The sequence below is a fragment of the Ischnura elegans genome, chromosome 1 (assembly GCF_921293095.1).
Source record: "Ischnura elegans chromosome 1, ioIscEleg1.1, whole genome shotgun sequence".
Taxonomy (NCBI): Eukaryota; Metazoa; Arthropoda; class Insecta; order Odonata; family Coenagrionidae; genus Ischnura; species Ischnura elegans.
Genome location: NC_060246.1, coordinates 17,124,342 through 17,142,537, shown reverse-complemented (window position 1 = coordinate 17,142,537; position 18,196 = coordinate 17,124,342). Strand labels below are relative to the sequence as shown.

General features: G+C 39.8%; 1 protein-coding gene across 2 annotated transcripts in view; it reads left to right on the top strand.

Moving 5' to 3' along the window:
- Window positions 1–10,839: 10,839 nt before the first annotated feature.
- LOC124156335 (guanine nucleotide-binding protein subunit gamma-e) overlaps window positions 10,840–18,196 on the top strand; it is a 231,443-nt gene continuing 224,086 nt past the window's right edge. For both annotated transcript variants that reach the window (XM_046530840.1, XM_046530831.1), the window contains exon 1: window positions 10,840–11,158. The gene's annotated coding sequence lies outside the window, so the exon portion shown is untranslated. The remainder of the gene's footprint in view (window positions 11,159–18,196) is intronic.

The following is an 18,196-nucleotide window of genomic DNA, read 5'->3' as shown; positions in this document are numbered from 1 at the left end:
ATCACAACCAATGACGTTTCAGAGGATGACTGCAATTTGCACGCCTGTGGTTTAGCACCAGAACCGCGGACAACAAATCTTTTTCCCCGTTGAATACCTCGCCTTCAATATTTTTATGCTCTAGCCAATTTGATAAATTACCTGTTCTGGAATTTTTACCATTTTAATCGTGGTTTCGTGCGCAGAATCCAAATATTCCTAGTTTAAACGTTCTCTGAGACGAGTTTAGGATTTTTTCACGTGGGCTGCAAAATTACATGAGCGATCCCATGTATGTAGTCTCTTATACATGCGGTCATGAATTATGCATTATGAATTTTCTAAATAAATTATTATGTGTCCTAATAAATTTTAAATAAAATGTTTTTATGATAAATTTTCTCGTTTTTTTCTGCAGATCAATCCTATTTCATGAGAAAATTGCATTTTTTTAGTCTGACCACGCGGTAACAGAATTTATTTTAGATCTTAAGGTTTTTAGGAGGGAAGACACATTTGAATCTAGTTTGTTTATTTACGATTCTATGGTTACCTTTGCGCCTCTATAGGTCATTGCGCGTATGTGTCAAGGCGCCAGTTGTAGACACGTCTACACGCACTGAGTGACGTCCTAACAACTCAATAAATACGCCAATTTCAACTCCGAAATGTTGGTGTGACTAGTTGTGTTTCACGCCTCCGCATGCATGAAATTGAATGAGGAAAGAAAAGGCGTGAGGGGACAAAGTGTTTCGTGGGCCTCGCGCCTCCTGAGTTTTCCTCCCCCTTTTTTTTTCGCCCGATATCGGGGTTTCGAGGGCCAGGAGAATTCGTGAGGGGGTGTGGAGAGGGAGGGGTTGAAGCCCCAGGGCGACGAACCAAATTCACACGAGGAAAGAAGGCTCGTTGGAATGGCGGCCAAACGTCTCCACATTGATCGGGATGAGGCGTCAAATTTCGGCCCCTAGAATGACTCAGTCAGTGGGGTCAACTTATTTTTAGCCTCAAAAGTAATGAATTAGTGAGAGTTCACAAGGTGGATGCGTAGTTAATAAAATCTAAGAACAATATCGAAAAACCTTTCTTCTATATTCCTGTTGAAAATGAAAGTAAAGTAAGCAAATGAATACGAAATACTTGGAAATTTACTTTTACCAAAACTCTCATACATATTAGGAGCATTGAATTTGATGGGAAAATATTTCAAATGGCTATATTAAACATGTAAACATTTCTTATTGTCAGAATCGGCTGCTCATGGTGAGTGCCTTAATTCTATCTTACAGCTGTGGAATAAAATGATAAAACTAGTACTGTCCACTTATTTACTAATAATAACATCGCATTTCGACGACTAGCGTCATCATCAGGTCAAATAGAAATTACAAGTTATTTTACAAGTTAACTTGTAATTTCTATTTGAATTGATGATGACGCCAAACGTCGAAATGCGTCCTTAATATTAATAAACCAGTGAACGGTGCAATTATTGTTACCATTTCATTCAGTATACTGTTCCTTCATATTCGCCTGACACATTTGAACTTTCAGCTCTGTAATCATGATGCCAAGGTCGGTTCACTCGGCGCGTATTAAGTACCATTTAAACTCACGGTGGGTGAGAGCGCTTCTAGTGGCCGACCGGAGAATCTTTTATTCAAATATTCGTATCTGGCCATTTGAACGTGGGTAAGGGGGAGATCGTTGCGAGGGCTCTCAGGACCGGGCGAATGACAGTTGAGCATCGCGAATTTCTCGTATCGCGGCCGTCGATCTGTCTCCCTCCTTCCTTCTTTACAAAGCCCACGCCTCTCCTCGCTGGCACCACCTCAGTGGGTGTATGATCACAAGGACGAGAGCTCATTGAACAAGTGACTAGTCCCAACAACGGCCAAAGTGTGTCTCCTCTCCCTGTCGCGTGTATCACTTCCGCCCGTCAGAACCTCCATTCTCTCTCTCTCTCTCTCCTTGTCGACCCCGTGTCTCCAGCGATTTCACCTCCCGCCACGACACCCACACTCCCCCGGTATTCCCTTACGAGCGCATGACGAGGAAGCATACCTCCCTCTTTACCGGTCATATTTTGGTGACGCTTTTATCCATAAATTTTTATACCATATAGAGATTTCACATCATTGACGTTGCCTGCACCTCAATAATCCTCTATATTATTTCTACTGTATAGATACCTTTTTCTCAACTTATACGCAATCAAACTCTACAAATGAGGTACCAAAATGCACAGAATTTATCAGAGACCATGCGACGGCATATTTTACTTCCTAAATATTGCTATTGTTTCCTAAAATTGGTTTTTAAAAATTAAAAAAATAATAATAATCCATTTAAAAAGTAATCGATTCCGGCAAGATTGTCCTCATCCCAAGAATACAGTTAACGCCGTCGGATCCCACCATGCCTTTTAATTTGACTCGCAGACAATTTCCCATTAAGGTTTCCTCTACGATGACTATTAACAAGGCTCAGGGTCAGACTTTGCAAAGAGCTGGCTTATTCCTGCCTGACCCTGTATTCTTTCATGTAGCATTCTCTAGGGTAAGATCTTTTCAAAATATTTGTGTAAATATTAACGAAAACGCTAAACAAGTATTAACAGAGGATAGTGTAATAACTTCCAATGTTATGTTTAATGAGGTCCTCTGACCTCAATTTGTACATGAAAATTCCAATTAAATTTGTACATAAGACCCTGCCTTTTTTCTACATTTTAAAATTAGAAACGCGCCTATCCCTCTGTCGACCTGCATTGAAAAGGGCGGGGGAAGCCCGCTGGGAGCGGGCGCATCACGCTCGTAAAATAAATTTTAATAAAATGATGTAAATTTTTCAAAGCTGAGATAAATGAATATATTGTGCAGGGTCTGCATTGTGTGGCCAGAAAATTTCAAGGTGTTAGTAAGTTCAAGTCTTAAGTGAGTGATCCGTCGCCAATAGAGACCGGTCGTATAGGAGTTTTGCATACTCTCAATAAGGTGAATGCGAGATGCGAAGTCGTACGTCATGATTATCATCATAAGTCAACAATTTTGCGATTGTTTTGACGGAACTCTCCATTCCTTGCCCTTTTACCAGTCCACCTGTCCTTCTACGATTGCTTTCATCAGGCCTTATTAAGCGGCCAGCTAAGTTGTCCAATCTTATCCTTAAGGTACATCGAAGACTTCTCTTTTCTCCCTTTCTTCTTAGCACTTCCTCATTACTTAATAATTCGATCCATTATTATCTTCATAAGTCCTCGGTAGCGCCACATTTCGAATATCTCCACTCTTGACTTAAACGTGCAATCCTCGCTTCAATAGAGAAACATGTTTCACATGTAGTATCTGATGAATCACTTACTCGCTTCTATACTTGTATTTTCAGATTTCAGAAGATTCTTCTTTTCATATAATGACCTTTATCGCCTGTGCCCATAAATCGACGATTTCTTTCTTGCTTCGTCCGTCGTTGGTAGTCCATCTCCTTAGGTAGCAAAACTCTTGCATCTCTTCAAGTTTTTTTTTCATAGCTTAGTTTTTGTTCTAGTCTTCTCTCTTTTGCTGCACACTGATATCTTAGTATCTTCTAAGTTGATTTTCAGCTGACATCTGACCTTTGCCCTTTCCATATTTTTCAAACTTTTTATCATAAATCAATAATGACAGAGTTATGGATGAATTCTGAAGAATACATTTTGGATAGATGTAACCAGGCTTGTCCCCACAACAAATCCTTTTTCATTGGGAACGACTTATATTACAGTTATAATTGCTTTGAAATGGTGGATGAGTGTTCTTTCTCGTAAAAATGTTCTTTCAGATCGAATAAAATTCATATTATGATTTTATTTGTCAACAAAAAGGACAGAAATCTTAAAATACTTATCTTATGTGTGGCAATACCTTAGTAACACAACATCAATAAATATGTACAAAGTTAAGAGGTATGTCAAAAATTTTTTTGTGTATTCTATTCTGTTCTTATATATATATATATGTGTGTATACTTTAAATTATATTACTGTATAAAAAACGTGATCGTAACATTTTTATGTAAAAATATTGTATATCGTTGTTATCTTTGTATTTTATATTGTTCATGTTTTCACTTTCATAGCCCTGAGGATGATTTTACATAAATCGAAACGTTGGCTATAACTTGGTTTCATTAGACCTAAACTCCAAGAAACATCATAAAAAGTTAATTGAACAAGGTCAAGAATAGAAAAGGAAAAGTAGTAATATACTAGAAATCTTAAAAGACATCGTTGTGTCTACGGAAAAAATATAGAGGTCAAATGTCACGCTGAATTGCAAAAACTCATTGACAAATGAACCGCATACCTGCTACTTTAAAGTCTTTGCTAAAGGAACACTCTCTGGCTAATCAGTATCACGTAATCAGTTTGAAATATATCGTCTCCTCCATTTTTCTGTACAATAATATCTTTGTTTTATTTTATTTTTGATTTTCAACTACTATCTGGCCATTGTACTTTTCGTGTTTATCAAAGTCTTCTTCAAATTATGCTATTATGATTTAAATCAATGCATTTATTCACTTACAATTAGTCGAGACCTCAAAAGTAATTTCGATGATACCGAAATGTTATGGCGATCCGATTATTTTGGGATTGAATAAATAAAACGCGATATGTATATTTATGGAGAGGAGGAATTATAACCAAGATACCAATTACTCGATCAACAGTACTTTGAATAGGATCCTGAAAGGTTTTCAGATCACCTTCGCTGATCAACGGTCCAACAAGTCAAGAATAGGGACTTGACCAATCCCGTCCCTCCTGACGCCGATATTCAACCGTCACTCCAGCTTTAGGGTGCGCCTTTAGAGTGGGCGACGAGTTGAAGAGCAACACGTCGGCTGCCTTCAATTTCTCGAACCCGGTGACGAATCCGAGAAAAGTTCATACAAAGTACATACATGTTATTTTCATTAAAATCTCAAAACATACTCTTCAAATTATACCTTATAAGAAAAGATTGCTAAGTTTTCTGAAAATGGAACTTAAAAATCCACATTTCAATACTAGTCTAAGCATAGGAATAAATTTTATTGCTAAAACAATTTAAATGTCATTTTGACAAAAACTTATGTAATTTAACTCATGCCATGAGATTAATCAAAAAATTTAATTCTAGGCACGTATCAGTGCGGAGCTCTCCGAAAGCGTTAGCCGGGTAATGAACCTTAGACCTTTTGGTTGGTATGTGGACAAATATTCCATGGTGTTTTGCTCATGAGTGTGTGCTTTTAAAGGAAGAAGGTTTAAAATCATTTGGCTCTAATTTCTGTATCTGGTACTGTCAAAAGAGGACGAAAAATCTTACGGAACAGCATTTGATATCGATGCGAAAAAAGTTGCTAATTGAGTGAAATCCGAAAGCCTCATGCGGAAATTGAACACGTGTCCTTGGAGTATATGGCTACGCAAAACCATATACTCAATCAGGGAAAATAAGTTCCATGGAGATACGGATTATAAGTCATTCTCGTGAAAATTCTCAAATATCTTCCTCTGGTAGTATTCCATCGTTGTGGACTTAAAATAGGGTATTCAGTGCCAAATTTTACGGAGATGGAATTGGAAAATCAGAAGTTTACATTATGGCCCACGGTGATTCTGGTGAAAGCAAGAAGAAATGTTAATTAAAACTATAATATAAATGCCCTTTCTACGGAAAAAAAACTGGCGAAACGCTCGCTATAGTGTATTAATCAAGATTAAAAAAATTACACAGACAGCTCATCCTATAAAAATATCGATTTTTTAGCTTATAACTAGTAATAAATAAGTAAAATCACTTTATATCATGCAAATTACGCTCGAAATTTTAGAAGCAGCTGTAACTTGTCAACGAAAGGTGATTTTTTAATTATTCGCAATCCGCATCTCATTAGAAAAGTTTCTCGGTTTTTCCACCGGTCGATGTCGTCCATGTCCCCCGACGTTTCGAGCAGCGACTTGCTGATCATCCTCAGGGGATCTTCCGAAGATCATTCGGAATCGGAAGAATCATCCGGTCGATCCCCTGAAGATGATCAGCAAGTCGCTTCTCGAAACGTAAGGAGACATGGACGGCATCGATCGGTGGAAAACCCGAGAAAAATTTCTGCACCTGATACGCCGGGAAAGCCCAAGATTATATGCGTCTCATTAATTATCATTTTGACATCAATGGAGCTTAAAAATTAAAGCAAGAGTATTTCCTCCTCTCATATGCGTAAATTACCAGTAGGTAGTGCTGTACTTATACCAGTCTACCACAACTAATTATGAAATTTGATGTTCAATTAGTCTTAAACTTAAAAATCACCGATGGAATATTTCTTTGGGCAACCGTCGCGTAGAAGCGAACGATAAATATAAATATGTGGAGATTAGTGAATGTGCATGGGAATTGTTAATGTTTCATCCGGGTAAATTATTTTCCCTGACCTAAGCGTTTATTTTAGCTAGTATCATTGGTTTCTGACTTAAGATTTCTCCGAAATTAGCGAATCTCGCTGCTATTGCTGCATAATCTACGTACATATGGTTCGCCAATGTTTGCTGTAGGTGTAAATGTTAGCGACGCAAAAAAAAACAGAATAAACGAACGCCCTAGTCCGGGATCTTCTTACTTATCACCCTATGTTTTCATCAATTAAGTTTTCCAAGGCGTCGTTACCTCGAACATTAACATTGAACATCCGACGGCCGTGCTTACACCGATGTGCCCTAAAGCCACCGATAATTGTACCCATTGGAGAAAACGACGCCTTGGGATTTTGTGGTTTTAAAAGCGCTCGGCGCGCAGTCATGGGACTTTGGCCGGAATCTAGGTCAAGGAACGTGTGATTATTTTAGCATCATTCTTCTCGAACTCCCATTTACGTAACACATGAACTATCTCGAGTCACGGTGTTATTATGCATAGATGAAAAAGAAACAAAAATTACCTGTGCTTTACAACATTTTATCCAGTGCAAACGTTTCGGAATTTAATCTATTCCATGGACAGGATTGCACGGAAATAAAACTACAAGGTACAAGCAGCTATAATTACTATCACTAAGTGATCGGGTGATCGGCAAGGAAAAACTATGGCTCTGTATGTGTCATATGCGATTATTACCTAAGCGATTTCGCTCTTCGGTGTCACGCTATGAAATGTAAAACTGTTACGGATCTCTTTGCCGTGACTGAACGACTGAAAAGTACTATTTTTGTTCAAGAAATGTTTCGCTTTTGGCATTTGATGTCAAAAATGAAAACGATGGCAAGCAGGATGGGGTAAATTCTAAAATTATATTTTCAAATAAATTCTTCTCATGAATTTAAAAGACAACAATAAGCGTTAGTGGCCTAGTAATTAACTTGTGAGGATCTCTGTTGAAGCGCTGTCTGCCTACTTACTCAGAAGGGCGGGGACGTGACTAAATTTTATTTCAATTATGATTCTCAAGGAACAACATTATGTACGTCAGTCATATCGTCACAGCAACATTTAAATTCTAGTTATCATGGACATTTTTTCTAATTTAATACAATGTATTATCGACCGATCCTTTTACATAATATTCTCACCAACACTCCAAATAGAACATGACAAGTTTTCCTGCGCTTAGATCAGATTCGTCTCAAAAACCCGTACAAAACAATCTAATTTCAAAGCAATCTTAATTGAAAAAATAGAAAAAAAATCCCAATATTCTCTAACGCCAGTCATTGAAGGACAATGCGATCGTTCACTCCGACACGAAATCTCAATTCATTTAACATATTTAGCCATTTTCTCTCGAGTTTAAAATGAGAAAACTTGAAAGTCGCCACTATCCACTTGAGTTGGTGACATCATCAGCTCTTTCAAGCTGAGTCTCTTGTTCGGGGAGAAATTTCCACTGAGTGACGGATTCCCTCAAAATAGTATAAAAAACAATGAACCACGCGATGACTACGCACAAGACGTAGAGAAGAAAAGAGTAGGTAAGAAACGGTGACGCTGATGACGTCACGAATGCATGGCGTCATCAGCCAATCCATGATAAGTTTTAGGACGAAATCAATGGTTAATTTTGTGGAATTATGAAATGATATATTAAAAAGTTAACTTTGTTGTGCTTTACAGTAACATACAAGAAATACAACATGTGTTTACTTTTTAAGAACCTGGCCGTCGCGAATATCTTAAGAAAACGGATCAAAAAAGAGGAAAACTTTTGATTTGAGAAAATGTTGATACTAAAAAGTAAACTTTTTCCTCACAATGAGTGGGATATAGCAAAATTCACTTTAAAGGTTTAGGTCGTCGCGAATATCTTACGGCAACGGACCAAAAAACGGAAAAATATCGATCTTTTTGTTATTCACAGTGTACCACAATCGACAAGAAAAAAATGGTTAACGAGCATTGTGGAGGAAAGCGCATTGAGGGATTTTCATGACATTCCCTTCGTTTCTCGGTTTCGAATCTCTTTAAGTCAACTTTTGGCAAGAAACAAATGCCAACCACCGAGTGGAAGTCGTCGCAGAAGAATGAAGGGAAGCAAACAAATGAAGGGCTCTTCCCGCAATCGGTCGATCCCTTTTCCCTCTCCGTTCGCGTGACTTCCTCTTCTGTTCGCTATCGCTCTCTCTCTCTCTCCTCACCCTTATCCACTTGGGTACCTCCCCTCCGCGACGGACTTCAACCACCGCTCTTCCATTTGTAAACACATCCACCCCGTCAGAATTCATGCTACTCCATGAAATTCACGTTGATTTATAGCGGGGAAATAAAGATTACTTATTACTAGTCGGTAGTTGGTTCGTTGTTCATTTTCGAGCAGAAGGGATTCTTATCCGTGGAGATTATACCATCAGGGATTGGAATTGTAACGCCTAATTTATTTTTAAAATGTCTCATGACATTAATTTTTCGTTTGGATAATATTTGTTGCAATTATCGATATTTTTTACTTTTAAATCAGGCTGTTTTTTGTATTGCCAAATATTAAGTTATCTTGGTTTCAAGGTCACTTGAAAATTGAGGACAGGGATCTCAGATGACACTGTCGAACTGGGCACCTATATCAGGATTGTATATTCGGTCATCACCGCGTTAGAAAAAAATGATAATAGAAATCCTATCAGTATCGCGGTTAATTAACGCAGCTATATTTTAATGCGTATTTTTAGCCTCCGAGCAAATAACCGTAGTAAACGAAAACGAGATAACTTTTATTATTTTTTTTATCACCTTGAATTATGAGTGACAGTAAACATCCTTTTATAAAATTGTGAAGTCATTAAGAGGTTGTTGAAAGAATGGTTGCTTCTTTTGATGTTGCACTTTTTGAAAGAGAAAGGAAGAGGAGACTCACATAGCGGTGTAGATGTGTCTTGAGAGGTCAAATGGGAGATGCAAGTAAAATACTTACGTAGGCCAGCCTAGCACATAAGAGTACGCTACAAAAAGTTCATTCAATATTTCTTCGATCAAAGTTTTATGGACATTTGAGTACTAAATCGAATGCACCAAAACTTACATACAATTTAAGATATTTTCAATGGCAGGGGACAAACAAGTTTATTCTTTTAAAGATTGTACGTTTGGTTTCTCTTTCTTGCGTCTCGCCATGACTATCATGTAATTCTTTTATATTTTTAAATAACGCTTAAATAAAAGACGTAAATTGCACATGAATATCTCGCCTGCATATCCCAGATATTATTTCTTTACGAAATTCAGTTCTCAGTAAATAAATATTATACCAAAAATAAATTGATCAGAAAAGAAAAATCGCAATATCCCTCAATTTTCTCTTCTTTGAATCTATGTTAATTACAGGTATTTAGGTATTGAACAAACGGCAATAAAGAAAATAAATCGCAGCTTAAATTTTAAGCCAGCATATTTCAGTGATTCGTATGTCTTGCTGTGGGACTTAACACCCAATATCAGAAGGGAGAGAAATTTAAAACAGTATATAGAGAAATTTCTCTATCGATCCCCGTTAAGTTTTTCATGGTCTTTTAGGACTCATAACGGAGTCTTTCTAGGCTCTTCTTACCTTTTTGTAACTTTTAAAAAGGGTAAGCCTTATTTTCTCTCGTTAGCAATGAAGTGCGCCAAATTTGACCACAGAAATTTTAATTTTTCATTGTTGAAAATAATGACCAACTGTTACCAGGAAATAAATAATACTTAGTGATAAATTTTAATCTTTTTCTAATCCACTGTGGTATATTTTAATTCATAATGGGCGTTTGAATATGATCTTCATCGCATGTCCCGTATAAAATACAATTACTTTATGTAATACGATATTCGTTATTAACTTTAAAGTAGACGTAGGCAATAAAAACAACATCTGTGTTTTTTGTGTATTTCGCGTTGTCAGTTCAAGATTTTGCTTCACGTTACGTGATTAATCGTAGCTTAAATCATTTCAATCTCTCATTGCATAAATTTGTTGGTTGCGAACAAAATTTTAACACTCTTAGCAGGTTGACTTGATTTTTCCTCCCGTTTGCAACTAATGCTCCCGAAGAATTTGAGCGCGATCGAATTGAAACTAGATTTTTAGGAAGGATAAACGTTCCTTTTATTTTTTTGCTACAACCTCCTTCCTCCCTCCCTTTATCTTATTCTTACCACTCTCCCCCTCCCCGTCCACCTGTTCCCTCTCCCCTCCTCTACCCCCACCCCTCTCTCTCCCCGAATACTTTCTCCGCCAGCGCATTTCTACTCCCTCCGCGCGCGACCACCATCATCTTTCCCCTCCCCTCCCTCTACCCCCACCCCCTATCACCCCCCTCCACCACCACCCCACTCACTCCCCTCACTCAACGTACAATATCCCCTCGGGCCTCCCTCGGTCGCCTCCGCACTCCGCTCTCCGATCGTCAGCTGTTTGACCGCGTCGCTCTCTCTCTCTCTGTCTCTCTCTACTCGTGTTCTGCGTGTGCTCTCTTTCTTACTCGCGTGTTGTGCTCCCTCCCTCTCTCTCTTCGGAACACGCACGTGCTCGACGACTCCACGGAATACTACGACCACTACAGCGCACGCCGCTGCGAAGTAATACTACCACAGCCGCTTCCAATACTACGTGCGGAGCCCGCTGCAGCTACACAAGTCCCTCGAAGACCGTCTGCCAGCGTCGTCTCCGCCGTTCGACCGTTGGTTGTTGTTGGGTGAGTAGTCTCTCTCCTCCATTCGACCCTCCCTCGTGCCCCATTTGACCCCGCGCACGTGGTGTGCGCCCCCCCGTCCCCGCTCAACCCCATCCATCCCTCCCTTTGGGACACGCTCGTGCCCACGATTGCCATTCAATGCTTCCCTTCCTCCCCTGTGCTCCCAAGGAACAAAAATAATAACAAAACAATAACGCAGTGTTTGGCTGGTGTTGCAGCTCCTGGAGAAAACGTCTTCTTAAGACAGTTTTACTACAAGATCTGCTCCTACCTTAAGGGTGTATTATGGGGATGAACGGACCATCTCCCTTACATTCACACCGTGACATTTTATGCTTAATTTGTACGAATATTATATAATCGGTAGAAATAATATTAGAATGATATCATCATCATGATTCATAATTTTTTATTGGTTTTACGAAGTACTTCATTCCTCCCTCCTATCGGCTGGCCTTTAGCCCATTAAAATAATGTAATAATTTTATGTATATCGGAGTATCATTGTATTCCGTTGCCTCGCGCATAATTCGTCAAACTAATTCAGATTGTAGTCTATTATATTTATCTTGATTTCCTCATTGCGGAGGAGGGGAGGGCTCTCATATACGTCCCTGATCTGCATACTGCCCCGCAATCCACCTAAGTAGGTGTATGCCTGGAAACGTTATGGTACCAGTCGCTTCCAAAAAGTAAATAAAGATGCGTGTTGGAGTGATTTCTCTTCTGAGTCACACCTGGCATTTATTGGAGGACATAATGCTTCAGGGGAAAAAGGAATTCCTAAACCTATCCTTTCGGAAAAATATCTCTCTACCGTTTCTGTCTCTAGAAGTATGTTGAGGTTTTGAGGAGAAGTTCTCCGCACCGCTGTGTAACATTTCTGATCTGAATTTGTCTCGCAATCTCACCCAGATATCTGATGTTTCAGTCGGATTTAAAGCAACCGTGAAGCGTGGTGACATTGTGAGTAGGACGTTGGTCTGAGGGTGACTGGTTCTTATCTCAGTTGAAAACTTGGGACACCCATTGTTATAAAAAACCTCGATGAGCGAAAGCAGTGAATGATAAACAGCACCATCTACCATGAATATGTGTATATTGCGCCCTTGACTTTTTCCTCGGTGACGTCTACCCTCAGTTAATCAATTAAAACTTTACACACTGTTGTTGGAGTGATTTCCCTTCTGAGTCACACCTGGCATTATTGGAGAGCATAATGCTTCGGGGGAACAATGCACACTCCCATTTGACACACTGAGCGAGCGAATCTCATTTTTTTCAGCTACTGTTTTTGTCGGTAAATATGGTGAGAAAAAAGTAATACTGGTAATAGTGTTTTTTTACGACCGCAGACCAGGGGCGCAGCTAGGAATTAAGGCTGGGGGAGGTTTAGGTGCAACTAATACCGGGGTGTGTGGTGGTTTGGTATACCCTCCAGGATAAGCGGTAGGCGCGAGGTTAGTAAATTATTATTAGTAAATAGGAATTATAAATTAAATGGTTCAAAATGGTGAGTTTTACGGCTTTCTGAGGGATATTTTATTAATCCTTACGCTATTTTATTAGTAGTATCAATCTAATTAAGTAAAATGGATTAAACTTAAAAAATTCTCCGAGCTCTGGGGGGGGGGGTTTTATCCTCAAAACCCCCCCTCGCTGCGCCACTGCCTCAGACTAGCCAGGTGTCCGCACTAAGGAGTAAAACTCCCTTTCATCCTACGATTTCGACCCAGAATCACTCAAATTTATTCCAAGGGTCCTGACCAATTAACAAACCAACATTTTGAGTGAGAAAAAGCTTACGATTAAATTCATGGGGTATCGTTCGAACGAAGACGTGGAAAAATTACGTTTTCCGTTAAATTTTCGGAGAGAAAAATATGTTCTTTCCATAGTCATTGAAGCCTCTGCGTGTATTTTTTGCAAACTTAATTGTACATTTTTTTATAGGTGCGTTTTAACATATTTTTGCGACTGGTTACGAAGTCGCACTGAAGTTTTCTCGAGTTTCGCGCCGGGTCAGGTCCTCCATTTCTCCTTCCAACGTTTCGATGGACAACTCGCCCATCGTCTTCAGAGATTCTGGAATCCAATGAAGTCACTTATGGTTACGAAGTCACTTACTCAGTGATTTAGCTATAAGTTTGGTTTGAATAGGTTAGGCTAGAGCCAACCCCATATTAAGTCACAGTGATTTGATTTCACACAGCCTTTCCCAGGGTGCCCTCACACCTCTTTCCTCCGAAGAGCATTTGCGATTGAGGACGGTCCAATTCCTGACCGATAAAAAAACAAAGACATCCGAAGGGCCCGGAATAACTTTTAGAGAGATAGCACCAATACCAAATTCAAGGGTTCCTTGTTCAAATCCTGGCTTGTTAAGAATCCTACGTTCTGTTTGGCGAGTTTCGGTGTCACATAATTTTTTGGGACTGGTGTTGCACTGTACGATAAATTTCATCATTCATATGTCACATTTTAAGTTCCATACCTATCACTCACTTTGGCCGTTTTCTCATTCTTCATGGGTAGAGCAAAAAAGAAAAGCACAATCCGGAAATGGGAAGTGCATTGGAGACTATCGATTGTGCGAAGTATAAATGCGTGTTTCTATGCTAACACATTGTTCGTTTTGGAGAAAAAATGCTGTTATTGAAAATTAACATCCACTTTGAGCCAACAGAATTAGATGTAAAGATCTTCCGCTCACAATCTGGTTCCTAAGAAAAATCTTCTTATTTCTGATTTTGTTTAGCAAAGAAGTAACTCATACTTGTCCAAAGATGGGGAAAATTAGCATTTCCTGCTTTCATGTTTGCATTGTCGAATAGGAAATTCCACTATGATGGGCACATGATCATAATTCACATTGCCAAATTTAAAATTTGTCAAATCTTTAAAAAAATTGAATAACCCCCAACTTCTAGTCACAGTAAAGAGTGAAAGGGACCCGCAAAGAAAAATAAATAGTCGGCAATGGTGGCGGCGGGTTAAAGCCCTCTCGCCTGCCATACTCATGGTCGCGGGTTCGAGTCCCGCCAAGGTAGGCATTTACCCAGGGCATGGGCGTTTGTGATCGTCTTGTGTTGTTGTTCGTTAAATTCCCCCGTTGCAAAGATATTAAATGCGCATTTTTTAAATTTAAGAGTACCGGGACTAGCCACGGTGGTATCTTTAAGGAGTCACCCGCAGGGCACAAATGGTTCGATAAATTTACAAAGAAAAACATCATTCGCCTCGACCAGAATTCGAACCCGGATCCCCTATTTCTGGTAGAGTGCCTTACCCAGTTAAGCTACCGAGGTGTCATTCTCTTCTGTGGAAAGAGGACTATACCGGTCAAGGTGGTATGGACTGCTGACCATATGATGCCATAAGCAGTCCAGGCCGCAGCCGATCCAGGTTCGAATCCTGGTCAAGGCGAATGATTTTTTCTTTATAAATGAACCCGTATCGGCTGCGACCCTGGACTGCTCGTGGCAACATATGCTCAGCAGTCCATACCACCTTGTCCGATATACCCCTCAGATATATCCACAGGGAAGAATGACGCCTCGGTAACTAAGCACTCGATCGGAAATTGGTGGATCCGGGCTCGAATCCTGGTCAAGGCGAATGATATTTTCTCTGTGGATTTTTCGCACTCCTTAAATGCGCTTTTTCTGGGTGACGAAGATGAATTAAATATAAAACAATTCGATACCTCCACTGCACGAGCGCTCAAAAATCGCCCACCGAATCGAATCCGCTAATCTAATACTACAAGGGCTGCTAAATGAGCGGATTTGATTCGGTGGTCGATTGTTGGGCTTTTTTACAGTGGAGGTATTGAAATGGCGTTCGAAGTGGAATAAAATCATCGATTACTCAGTATTTGATGACATCATGAAAAAACAAGTTATCAAATGCTTTTCAATTCCATTTTATCTCATAGCAATCGATCAAGTAATCACCGAGATTTGAAATTAAAAACTCGTGCGTGTTCGACTCTTTTCAAGGGCAGATAGTAGTCTCTTCCCACCTGAATTCGAAAACTGCCCACCGCACCGGCTTAATAATCCGCGAATCGAATTGTTCACTGCGGCTATGAATTCGATTTTCTACCCTTATGGGCCGCGTTGGCCATATTATGCCTGCCATGTGTCCGAAACATTGCCTCCTCTGGTATGCGCAATCGAAGAGGCAATTCATGATGCAATACATTTACTATCTCTATTGAGAGGAGGCCATCCCGTAGAAGTTATATTTATGCTATTCTTTCCCTTTTTATTTGGTACACAAAAAATATCCATAGCGCGGTGACGACCGCAGACCGATCCACTCGTTATATCGCATGCAGACACACTTCCATCCCAATGTTTTCAGTTGAGTTTTTGTACTTGCAAGGAGTAGCATAGAGAAGTTACAAATTCGATTAACTACATCATCATGAATACTCGGACTGATAAAATGGGGCCCAGGGCCCGCCACCAAACATGAATCTACCGCCAATATAGAGGTAAATCTCACAAAACCGGAAAACAGAAAAATAACCATCACGTACCTGAGGATTCGAAGTGAAGATGGGTTCATTTTTGGTTAACATCTAGTCATCAACATTGGCGTTAATAAATGGTTAACGCTGCTGATCAAAAAACACTGTACCCGTTCGTCATATTTGGATAATTGCTAATAAATTTGATGAAAATTGTGTTACTTGCATCTTTTTTTATTACGTTAAAAATTGCAACACCTTGAAGCAGCGGGCCTCCCACCAATATGAACCCCGGCCCACCCACATCCTAAATCCGGCCCTGATAAATATGCATTTCCGTGGATAGACCTCATTATAGATTGGCTCTTCATGAAATTCGGAAAGCTCTGCCGTTAGCAACTCGAGTGGCAATTTATGTAAACGCATTTAAATGAGCGGTGGGTGACAGTACACTCAGCGGCCGACTGAGAAATCCTCAGTCATCGTTATATTCGCAAGCTTTCGCATGAGCAGAATGGTAAGAGCGTGATGAAATTAAGCGAACTCAGAGTAATTCAGCTGTAGGTTATTGGTATGGTTGATGTTACTTGACGGAGAGCCCTGATTCCTCGCTGCATAGTTTTCCACTTCTCTAGTTTACCGTTGCGATGCTTCCTCCCCTTGAGCCCTCGTCCTCGAAACTGTTGGCGGCTCTGTGAACTGTTTTGCTATCGTGAGCCAGTGGCGTAGTCAGGGGGGAAGTCCAGGGGGTCCGGAACTCCCCTCGAAATATAAAAACACAATTAATTTACTTCATAAAAGGTAACAAAATATTTAAAAATCATAAATTTACAAAAGATTTCTTCAAGCTTTCTAGGAAATTTCTGAAAGATTTCTTTGACAAATAAAGTTTTTTTAATAATGAAATATTTTTAAAATTAATTCAAAACCTTCTACTTAGTATCCTGTTTTACAAATACTTTCCTCATGATTTTGAACCCCCCCCCCCTAACGAAATTCCTGGCTACCCCACTGTCGTGAGCAGTTGTGAGAACGATCACCAGCGGTGGAAAATGCCTTTAGGCTGCTCACTGTAAGCTCAGTTGTCTGTTATAAGTTTTAATTAGAAGTTCTTAAAGATATTAATAATTTTAACTGCTTCGACTAAATTTTTACTGACAAAGTGGAGAGAATTGGTATTTGTTCCACTTTATTTTCAGATCAAAACCCACAAATTTTATGGTCTTTTTTTTGACAAATTTTCACGTGATAAAGATCTATAATAAAAATATATAATATCGTAGTGCAGAAAAAGTGTGTCGCGTAAATTCAACCTTAGATAGCTTTTATTAAAGAATTCTACTGATAAAGGTCGGTTTGCATGGAGAATTCACGAAGCACCCCGGAAGTCCCCCCTCTCCTCATATACTTCCCTCTTCAATTCATAATAAGGCTTACTACTTTTCATCCCGTCTAAAAATCTTATTCTCTTCCTTCCTCTCCCTCGTTTACCCAACATTCTACCCTCCAACACTGTTTTCAACTTCCCCACCCCTTTCAGTACTCTCCCCATGCATACCTTCTATCTCCTCCGTATCTCATATTTAAGCCCTCTCTCCTCACCCACCATGTCCAGCACTTCGTCGTTCCTCCTATTCTTGGTCCGCCTTATTTTCTCCATTCTATTCCAGGCCCACATCTCGGACACCTCCAGTCTTATCTCGTCTTCCTTCTTAAGTGCCCACATTTTCGCACCGTATAGCGCTATACACCAGATCGGACCTTTCACTAGTCTTTTCTTTAAACTCTTACATTAGTATACTGTCGTTAGGTCCTTTCTGTTCATTAACACCTGCTGGAGTACAATCAAAGTGGTGTTAGCACTCAGGAAAATACTCGAGGCGGATGAAAACAAGGGAGATAGAAAAGGAGGGGAAAATACTGAGTGTAACTGAGTGAGTATAGAGAGTTGAATGAACGAATTGGAAAAAAGGGAGGTATTTCGGAAGGCTAAGGAGTTTTTGGTAAGTTTTTAGATTTGGGGGAAATTACTTCGTCTTCGGAGAAAGTTCGAGTTCTCTCCGTCGTCCTCAGGGTTGATACCGGGTGTTCATGTGATGCGTTCATATTCTATCCTGGGTGCTTTAGACTGTTTTTTTTAATACAGGGGCTCGGAATGTATTCATTCCACGGAGAAGTACCTATTGTATCGAAACGTCAGCAGACATGCCAGTCCTCACCCAATCAGAATACCGATACAATTTTATTTGTTTAACTTCACTATCTATTCAGGGATGAGAGAAATTATGTCACTAAAAATGAACCCTGGATAGGTGATGCCAGTGGGAACCCTAATTAATAATGATGTTTAGGTCGAAAACGCACCATTTTTAAACTACAGAAACTTTGAGCCAAGCGCTCCGATTGGCCGCGAGTTTGCGCTGTTGCCGGATGCTCTGGACAATTCATGAATCAAGGAGTCGTTGCTATTCGCAAATTCCTCAAAATTCCTATATCCTAGATATTTCCAGAAGCGCGGGTTGTGACAGCTGGAAGCCTGGGGGCAGCCGTAGCAGCTCGCT